Source organism: Sitophilus oryzae, unplaced genomic scaffold, assembly GCF_002938485.1.
Source record: "Sitophilus oryzae breed Bouriz unplaced genomic scaffold, Soryzae_2.0 scaffold_1865_pilon_pilon, whole genome shotgun sequence".
Taxonomy (NCBI): Eukaryota; Metazoa; Arthropoda; class Insecta; order Coleoptera; family Curculionidae; genus Sitophilus; species Sitophilus oryzae.
The window spans coordinates 12,283-23,428 of NW_022146574.1; the positions used below are offsets into that span (position 1 = coordinate 12,283).

General features: G+C 31.5%; 1 long non-coding RNA gene across 1 annotated transcript; it reads right to left on the reverse strand.

Annotated features, from left to right (window-relative positions):
• Nucleotides 1-5,015: 5,015 nt before the first annotated feature.
• LOC115883273 lies at nt 5,016-10,555 on the reverse strand. Its single transcript, XR_004050361.1, has 3 exons — nt 10,416-10,555; nt 5,908-6,065; nt 5,016-5,103 (listed from the first exon to the last, which is right to left on the reverse strand). It is a non-coding gene; the product is annotated as an uncharacterized LOC115883273 (long non-coding RNA).
• Nucleotides 10,556-11,146: the final 591 nt, after the last annotated feature.

Sequence of the window (11,146 nt, forward strand, 5' to 3'; positions counted from 1 at the left end):
TCCAAAAACTTTAATGTTCTTGAGAAGTCTTTTAAGATCTTGTTTTCGAGCTGCTTGTTGTGCATAAAATCGATTGAAACAGGGCCGCGGAAGGGCCGCGGGCGACCCGGGTCGGCCCGCCCGGGGCTCGCGCTAATCATAACAAATAGTAACTAATATTTTCAGTTCAATAATTAATTGGTACTTGCCAATTTCCCACATAACACGATTAGCTTATTACCACACCACATTAGAGAAGAATACTGACTAAACATTGATAAAACCACCTTAACACTATATTCCTAGATGTATCTAAATTACAGTTATATTACTGAAATTATGCTCAAAAAAATCCTTAGCACGAAAGCTTTGGAATAGTTTTGATTTCTTCTATTCTATATGTTTTATCGGTGCTCTATTCGAAACTGGGATTTGCAAATTCATTTTCGTGGTCAAAATCAATATTAAACCAAACATTAAATAAACAATAATAAATTGGATTTGTTCGTTGGCATTTTCTTATAATCTCAAAAGCCTAACAACTTGTTTATAATCCTTCATTCTATAATTCCCGTTTTTATAAATTTCTAAACAAACTGTTTGGGGTCAAGAGCCAGCAAAACTGACAGTATTAGACTATGACTGCTCAAAAATTCCGCTCACTTTTCTTCACTATCCAACACCCTTTTTGTTATTAATGGCTGACATGCCCTAAAGTTATATGAGGCAAATATTCATTTGCAATAAGCTGAAGAGGATCCCGACTTTTCTTATTAATTCAAAAAAAAAAAACTTATAAGTTTGCCTCATTAATTAAATTAATTATTAGATAGGTAGGTGGGAAAAGATTATCAATAATTTGGTGGTTTTTGATTGTTCCGAATTGAATATATGTTAGTAATACACTGAAAATGATACCGCCAAAATGTAGGAAATTTTCTCATCTGAGGAATCACACAAAGAAATGCATCTTAAACATTGGCTGATCCTCATTTTGAAAGTCGACAAAACTGTCTGATCATAAATACTGATTCTGCACTAAATATGTAATTGTTTGTGAAAAAAAAATAAAAAAACATTTTTCTTTAAATTGCTTAATAATAAAACTATAATAAATATAATGCAACTGCTTGAAAATAAAACAAAAAAAAAAAATGTTTTCAAATATTATTATACCAGAACGAGACTGCGAAAGTTGGAATATATTCTTATGCTCTAATTATACCGGGTGCCGCATCGTCTCAGGAAGTTTCTCTCCCTTTATTTGTTTTATTTTAAACACAGCCCTGGCACTATAGATTAAAATTTATAAATTAAAAAAAAAAAAAAAAATGTCAAAAGTTGACATATGATATGCCATTGTACTCAGAATATCATTTTCTTTTGGAATAAAGTAGAAATATACCGAGGGTGCATTTAAAAATCAAAAGTTTTAGTCATTTCCGGTCAAACAGGAAGTGATTAAAAACCATTGAATACGTCAATCAAACCTAATATATGTCATATACCAGCATACCAAAACTCGTTTTTTTTATCTAAAAAAATAAAATAAATTATAGGAGTGAGTCACTTTCAAGACCGGTGTAGAAAAAACAACAATCGTAGACTAAGATTGAACGAAGAGAAGAATTTTGAAGTATCTTTAAGTGAAAATTTTTTGTTAAAGTAGCGTAAATATGCTTAGTTTGTAGTTAAAGTATAGGACTGAAGGAAAAATAAGGAGTTATAATAACTGTTAAGGAGGGGGAGGGGGGCGCCATATAGGGTACTCGCCCGGTCTCAATATTTTCCTTCCGCCGGCCCTGATTGAAAATATGAAATGTTGAATTGAAAAGCATTTAAAGTTTTTTTTTTCATTTTATTTATAGTTTTTATTCCTCACATATGGTAAAATACAATGTGTAATTAGAAAATGACTGCATTCTCCCAAGTACGTTAATAATGAAGTTTAAATTAAAAAATAAAATAATAACTAATACCAAAAAAAAATTGTTTGTGCACTATGTGGGTATATTTGAACAGAAACTTCTTACTAACACCTATTAAATTGACAGATTTGAAGGACATGTTTGAAAAAGTGTAGTTTGAAAAAGTAATAAATTAAAAATTAATAAATAATTTAATTCACTTTTACAAAATTGTATTAAAATTACCGTCTGTCCGTCTGAGGAGTCCATTCGGGTACCTCTATCCAGGTGTCGAGTTTGGTTGCAATCGACCCATAATTAAGAAACATCCTGATGATTTCGTCCATTTAGAGGTATAGGTTCGAAACTTTGAGGGCGTCATCCTGTAGCCTGTCCAGAATTATGCCTAAATCGACCCACATTTTTCTTCAATATCAAATCCTTAGTCCCACCCTGATGAAGATGTAAATGAAACGTCGTATCTAACTTTGCAGGGTGGGGCCGTGTGCACTGTCGCTCACATACCTTCTGAATTTGGTCGCGATCGGACATCAACTTTTGACGTTTCTTACGTCGAAACTGTTACAGTGACACGTGTCCTGGTTCAATCTATCGACATCTTATCACTTTTCCTCTCTCCTGTTGTGTCGCGTGTTGTGTCACGGCCTTGAATTTTTACTACCAGCGCGCGTAAAGAAGTTTCACTTCAATAACTAATTTCAATAAGATACAAGAAAAATAATTATAAACATAATAAACATTAATTAATGTCAACATGTAAATGTCACTGTCTTAGAAAAAATCACATTATTATTGTCTGTTGGGCAGTTACTCTAGCAGATATGATTTTATGTCCAAAAGTTGATCATCTCTACCATGATCAATCGCAAAAGCCGATAGAAGCAATAGCCAATACTTCAGAACTTAAAACCATCTCTACTTGAGTAAACGTCAATAAACATATACTAAGGGTCGGCATTTCTGGTCTTGGGTGTCAGTTTTCATGTGTATGAAGAGTACGGCCAACACGCTGAGTAAAATCAGATGTCCTGAATATATACAGAAGGCGAGTATTTTCCCAAGCGCATGGAATCTATCGTCAGATTAAGTAGTTATGTAATAAATACTTCGTATTTTTGCTTACTCCGACTTACTAGACTGCCATAACAACTCACTCCTATACATGTAAACGCCGACCTAAAGGTTCGTTTGCCAGCGGGGTATACTACTCTCGTATTAATAGAAAATGTCAAATTGTGCTGTGGCTACCTGTAAAAACTATACAAAGGGAACTAATAAAAAATAATAAAGATGTATAAAGATAATATGGTATACCGATCTGGTCATCGAAGCGGCGTGGTCTGGATTTTAACGTGTAAGACAGTGATGTAGACAGCTTAAATGAAAAATCAAATGTATTAAAAAGAGATAAAAGTTAGGTTGATAAATTTCTTCTATGCGGTATTGCCGGATTTTGCATCAAAATTTCAAACCGCACAAGTATGTGTTTACGAAAAATGTTGCATCTAGGGTTGGAACTTTATTTTTCACAATTAGTTGCTCATTTTACTACAGCTGGTAATATATTCTTGATAAAATGTCCAGAAATGAGCATTATTGAGATATATTATCTTGGTTTATTATTTTATTTCTCGTACGAACCGGCAACAGTGTATGCCGCGTTTTTATTTTGTCTCTCTGTCTGTTAACTGGTCGTATATATTTATCTCTGTCGTATGCATTAAAATACAGACCACGAAGATAAAGTTACCAGAGCTAGTATGTACCGAGAGTCAGACTAAATGTAATGGTGGTTTCATATATTTCAAATAGATAAATACATTGCGGTGTATCCATCGAAAAATGCGGGAATTATCAAAGAAGAAAGTGCTAAAAAATAATTAGCATTCTAACATATATGACGACATGCGTTTATTATGAAACCGTTCTGTGCAACGCTCGATAAAAATTAGCTACTTATTATAGGCAGACAACTTTAAAAATTGTTATTTAATTTGTCTGAACTTATTTAATTGCGGTGTAACATTTACACGACCTTCGATTTGATTTAAATGGTGCAAAACGTTAAAGCTACGAAACGAGGCGCAAATTTCTAAGTCGCTAAAAGATTATTAAGCAATTAGTTTTGTAAGCCATCGCCATAGTTGACGAGCTGGAAAATTAGTATCGTTTAGGCATAAATAAAAAGATATTGCTCGTTACTTAACAAGTAGGTTTAAAAATGTCTACTATTATAGTTGAATTTCCCTAAATATTTTAAATAAAAACAATATATAAAAATACAGTGTTCCCCTTGAGTAATTATCCTCATCAAAATGGTATATTTTCAATCTTTAGTCTTTTATTATGTCTGAAATGTTACATAATAAATAATTATAATCATGATCATTAACACTATTTTATAGGTCTGTTGACTAGGACCAAAGGCAAAGGCGTTATTTAATATAAAAAAAAAGAAAACATTTTTAGTGTCTTCTTCAAAAGCGAATATCCAAAAAATAAAGCTATTGAGATGAATAAAAAACAAACTATCGAGAAAAAATATATCTACCTAGATGATAAAATGATTTCTAAATTCCTTGCATTGTTAACGTACTCGAAAGTGTGTTTCAAACTTTCACCAAAATATCAACATTTTGATTTCCCTCGTATAACTGACAGATCACAGCTTTCATTTTTAATTTAGAAAGAGATACTAAAAAGTCAAATAATTTAGGTACAAAATGCTTAAAAAATCATAAAAATCGGCGCACTAGAACACAATATATAAAATTTTAAAATACATGAAAATTTTAAGGTGCCCATGAGATGTTATAGTAGATGATGATAAAATTTACAATCTTGTGTCACAACTTGTGTAGTCTGTCTAACTGTTTCTGTTAAGAGGATATACACAATAGGCGTTACAGTTCGCAATGTTTTCGGCATAGGCGGACCAGCTAAACATACTTTCTTGGACCTTGGTCAGACTTTCTGCTTGTTAGAAGTGTATTTATAATAAGTAAAATATTTTGTTCGGCTATATATTTTTGTATTACAATATTTATGCACATATAATTTTGTAGAATTATGATTTGACTATCGTTTTGATCGGTTTCAACCATAATTTGTGAGTGTCCACCAGGTGGTATTCTGTGCTGCGAGTTGATCGTTGGCAGTTCGGCGTCATATCCGAGACCTAACAGAGGATTTCCATCTAGAAAAAATATAACACCGTTTATTTTAATGCGTTAATAAATAACCCTAATATAGAACATACCAAATAAACTTTTAGTCACGTGATTAAGCTTGACCGGCACAGCGTTGCCCACTTTTACCTATTTTCTTTTAATCAAAATATTTTAGGAAACAAAAATAAGTTAATGATAAATATATAAACTGTTATTATTATTTACATCAACAAAACTTTCACAACAGCACTTAAGGGACAAAAATATAAGGGGCAAAAATTACAACCAATAAAGGGACAAAAATTACTACCGCTTTCCCCGTTCAAAATATTTTAATAAAGTTGCGATGACCTTTTTACAGCTATTAAGCTATCTTGTACACTTCGCACTAAAAGAGGTTCTAAAAAGAACAATGTTCGACTGCAAGGTCTGCTAGTAAAAAAATTTAAGCTTAAAGGTATTAAAACAAAATTAATTTAAACCAAAAACTCGTAATTCAAGACTAAAGTGTCAAAACGAATGACAATGTCAGGAAATAAATCAATAAATGTGGCAACTTGACATTTTTTACAACAGAGCTACAGCCTGAATCCCAGCGGGACATTTAAATTCCAGTTAGTCAGCCTGACGTCGAATATGTCCACCGTTGGCAACAATGAATTTAAAAATCGCGCCCTCGATTACGTAACTAAAAGCTTAATTGGTATAGCTTCTATATGATTTTGGGATCAGTATATACAACTTTTCAATGAAAATTACAAAAATAGTTTGGAGTTGTTGTAATCAACAATAAAAATAAATGAATGATTTTGGTATCCATGTATACTTACCTTTTCGTTTGAGTCCCTTACTCTTGTATTCGTCGTTGGAAGACAGTCCGGTACCAGTTAATGGGTTTCTGTAAGAGCTTGAGGGTCTTTTTTCATCGTTGTAATTTTCCCTGGTTATTCTGCTCTTTAATGCCGATTTTACATCGCTATCTTCACTTCTAAAACAGTTTGTATTAATTTTACTATGGTCTATAAAATGAATAACTTTGAATTTTGACCGTTATTTTTTACCAACATGGCAAATATAAAACCCCTTTGTCAAAAAAGTTACTGATATTCTTTAAGTATTCTTTAAATTGAGTGCCTGAACGAATCAGATAGGTAACTCTTTTTACTTTCGTGAAATAGAAAAGGAAAATAATAAAACAAGTGACAGTTCTTCCCTCTTCTTGCAAAAATCAACACGAAATGGCATAATTGTCAAAAGTAAAATGTCATCAGCTTTTGACATTTCTCAATATCAGACCAATGCCGTCTCTAATAGAACAGCCTCGCTGTCATTTTATAATGTAAAATTATTCTAAAATTCTTGATTTTCTTGGGATTTAGGTTCGGGAACAACGCTGATTAAGTTTTCATTATTTTTTTTTGGTTTAAAAAAAACGTTTCGGCTAACATTATAGCCTTCATTAGTGTTGTGTCATATAAAAAAAATAGTGTCGAATATAATCCAAAAAATTGCATATAAAATATTCACACCACAATAATGTTTACAAACAATTAATAAACTAATATAAACTTGTCAAAAGTTGACCACATATTTTTTAAAATTATTATTATTAACACTAAAACTATCTACATTGACTATGGAGTACGATTTCAGCCATAGTCAAATATAAGGAATAATTATGTTAGCGTGACGTCATAAATCTCCCTCCGAGGTTGTTCTATTAGAGACGGCATTGCGTCAGCATGGCCCTGCATGGCCGCCAGCTGCTAACAAGTTGCTAACCTAATAAAATTAACACTAGAAAAGCCCGTGGAAACTGTCAAATTCAAAGTTATTCGTTTCACAGACTATACCCAAACTGGCTATGACAGCACAGATACAATACGAAAACGCAGCTAACTTAGCTGACTACTGAGCGAAAATCGTTACCAGTGGCCGATGAAACTTGTTTTCGTTTAGTTACCGTTTGTTTTTATATTCTTAACTTAGTTTAGTTACGCTCGCAGTGGCCGCCTACCTTCAGACGCTTTTCGAAACGAGGTAATTATCACCTAATCGAAATGCAATAATAAAAGTTTTAATAGCTTACCGATTCTTCTTATTACCGATTCCGAACCGTCCTGGAGCTCTACAGCGCACGCGCAGATAAAATGTTGCCTCTTATTTCCTCCTGCGCATGCGTATGATAGTTCTAGGACGGTTCAGAATCGGTAATAAGAAAACCCAATAAAGCTGGTAATTTAAATTACACCATATCATTTTCCAAAATAACTTCTACTAAAATTATAAACACGTTATGTTTATATTGTGCATTTCTATTTTTGAACCAAGGTGGGCATCTTTTACTTTCTAAAATACGGGAAGTATTTAAACTGCAAAAAAATGAGTGGGCTGTTTCACATTCTGCGGTTTTAATTTTTCGCAGTTATGGCATATGACACCAAAAGTGTAATTTTGTACGCTACGAAACCTACGTTAATAATTATATTACTATAAAACATTGACAGTAAGATATAATGTTTGTTTTTACGACTGACTGAATTATTGTTTTTGTCAGTTCAATGATCGAAAAAAAAATTATAAATCAACAAAAGAGTATTGATTATAGTTAATATTTGTATGTCTAAAAAGTTCCCAAATTTATCATTTCAGTCAAATAAGTATCTACTCAACATGTTTATTTTTTGTCAATAATGACATGTATTGACTGTTTCCATTCTAAATATCTTGAGAACGGTTGCTCGTAGCGATTTTTACCAAGTAACATTTTTTACGTAAAAAATCACGGAAATATATATTTTTTACTCAGTAGTTTTATACGGGTACGGACGAAAAGTTATTACTCTTCAAAAGAGTTAAAACCATAGACTTAAAATAAAATATAGACTGAGCATCTCATTCATAAATAGCTGGAACATGCGGTCAGACAATATCATTATTATTGTTGTGTTGTTTAAAGTTATAACGAGTGCGACACGAGCGATAGATAGGTTGTCTCTGTCGTAACGGTCGTTCCCTGACGACTCTGACGCGAAACACAACACTGTCTTTCGTTTCTCAAGTACACCAGAACTCTCCGTATCATAGCCAGGTAATTTTTTTTTATTTTTAATGAAGCTATAATTAAATTAAAAATATATCATATTTAAACTTTTTATATTTTATTAAGATTTAGGACAGGTTTTTAAATAAAAGTTTAGAAAAAAACGTCTTAGAGTCCAAAAGGATAAAAATAATAAAATACACGTTATAGAAGAAATTTTATAATTTTTTTTTTTTTTTTTAGATTTTTAAAGTAATAATAAATTATTAATTTTAGTCATTTATAACCCCTAATATTAATCAAAACAGGATCTATTCACAGATATAATAGAATCGACGACAGCAGAAAAAAAATATGATTGTTGTATTTTTTTTTTTTTTTTTTTTTTTTTATTATGTAAATTAGAGATAACATAAATCTATTCCATTAAAGCAAGGAAGGCGATAAGAAGTGGATAAAATGAAAACTACATTTATTTAACTCGGTACTGTCTTTATTATGCCGGGTGCGTCCCAAAAGGGCTCATCCCCATAATTTTTATATTTTCAAATAAGCTAAGATTTGAATATGTTAGTATATGACATATATTAAGTTGATTGACGCATTCAATTGTTTTGGTCACTTGCTGTTGCACCGGAAATGACTATAACTTTTAATTTTTAAACGGCACCCTCGTATATTTCTACTTATTCGATAAGAAATGACACTCTGAATAGAATGACATATCATGTCAACTTTTTGACATTTTGCATATGGTTTAATTGAAAAATAAAAAATTGTAACATGCGGTTCATAACGACAATTTGACTCGAAATACCAAGTTTTTCCAAATATGCTAATGGGTCACCCTTGTTCCATTTGAAAAAATTGACATATTGTATGATGAAAAATACGGTTGTACATCTTTTTACCGGCCTAGACAAGACACGAAGCCCATTGAAGTCAAAATTATTTTTCCAAGACTCCTTGATTAAAACTTAGTGTTTTTAACAACACCATGGTACCCTGGATTGAAATTTAAAGTTCAGACATATGATATGTCATTCTTCAAATAATCATTTTGTCAAAGGCAGTGCCTTTAAAAATCAAAAGTTGTAGTGATTTGTGGTGTAACAGGAAGTGATTGAAATCAATTGAATATGTTAATCTGTTCTAATTTATGTCATACCTACTAACTGTTTTTATCTGAAAAAATAAAAACATTATAGGGTGAGCCACTTTTGAATTTTTTTTTAAATATATTAAAAAACTGTTGTTTCGTAATGTAATATTTTAAAATTCTTGTACGTTATTTTAAATTCTGAAGATAATTTTAGAATAAACCGGGATATATTTTTAATAAAAATATTAATTATTAACAGGGTTATAATTATGATTTTGTTACACAATGTAAGTAAGTAAATAATGTAGAAAAGATTTTACATTTTTACTAAAATATTATCTAAATAAGCGCCGCCTACAACACCACTGACTCCCAATGGGTAAGTTGAGAGTTGCCTACCGGTCAAAAGTCGTTTCAAGACTTAAATGGATTATTTAAGTCAAATTTTCTTTACAAAAATTTGGCTCTGGCGAACCATATTTTAGTAGTTCTTGAACAGAAAAAAGTCAATAAAATAATACTTAAGGACTACAAGCTAAGAAAATGCGTTAATACAGCCGGGGACATAGCGGCAACAAAGCTTTACTGCACACGTGCGACACGTACTGTAAGGTAATAAATGAATGAATAGGCTCCCTCGCCTCTAGGTGTTGTCATATTGTAAAGAACTTATCCTTTTTAAGCAGTATCCGACTTATAATTTAGTAGTAGAAGGACGATTTAATACATCTATGGAATATTAAAACTACTTTATTAAACTGTAGTATTAATATCTCAATATATGTGTATAACAAGAAAAAAATATTGATAATATTAAAGACGTGACAACATAGGCTGGATGAAGAAAGGTCGGTCGACTGTACCCAGAAGTAAACATGTGTACAAAAAAGCTTGTTTGACCGCGTTGAGATGTAAATAGTGTAGTCTATATTTTATTTTAAGTCTATCGTTAAAACACATGTAGCGCCCCCTACAAATAGAAATCATATTGACATCAAAATAAAATTTCTCATGTCAAAAATCTCCCAGACACCAATTTTTCCTCCAAATTTTGTCGTTACTTTAGAAGTTATTTGGAAAATTCGAAATAAAAATGAAACTTCCACACCCTCTATCGCCGAAATTAAGCGTTTTAGGACATAGGTACATTTATACGATTTTTTACTTATTTTTTATCTTATTCTTCTGCTTACCTTTGGAATACGTGCCCTGCAGGTTCCTGCTTTCTGAAAACTCTTCTCGACGGTGAACCGTTGACGGAAAATATTGATGTTTGTAAAGTGGTGGGGGCGTCTTGTAAAGAAAATATGTCGCTCTGGTTCCTTATGATCTTCTGTCTGAAATGTGGACCAAGAATTTTAATTTTTTATTAGTTGTTATTACTTGAACAAATAATGGTAGTGGTAAATACAAATAATCGAAAAAAAAACGGCGTCAAGATATTAGGTAAACGCCTGCCGAAGCATGAATTAAAATATATTCGTTTTTCAAAAGAATTTGAAATAACAGAGATTTTATGTAAAATAAATATTTAAAATAGACCCGCTTAATTTTGATCTTTTAGTTCATTCATATTTATTTAATATAAAAAAAATCAAATTTTTTAGTAAAGTTTATTTCGCCGTGAAGGTCAGCACAGAATTAATTCTGAAAAGTAATGTACAAGGTGTTGATAAACTTTTTTATTATAACATGCATATTTAAGTATCTTTAAATATCCCAAAACCAAAGCTTTTAAACATATTAAACCCTTATAATAAATGCCTTATTTTGTGTACAAGAATCCAAAAACAATAAAATACTTCGCGTTCCTTCCATAAGAAAAATATAACCTTGGTATGGATCTAGTTCTGACATACCCTGTACATTTGAAAATAATTTTAAATTATGCATATTGCCTCTCTACATATACTCATAAAAATTT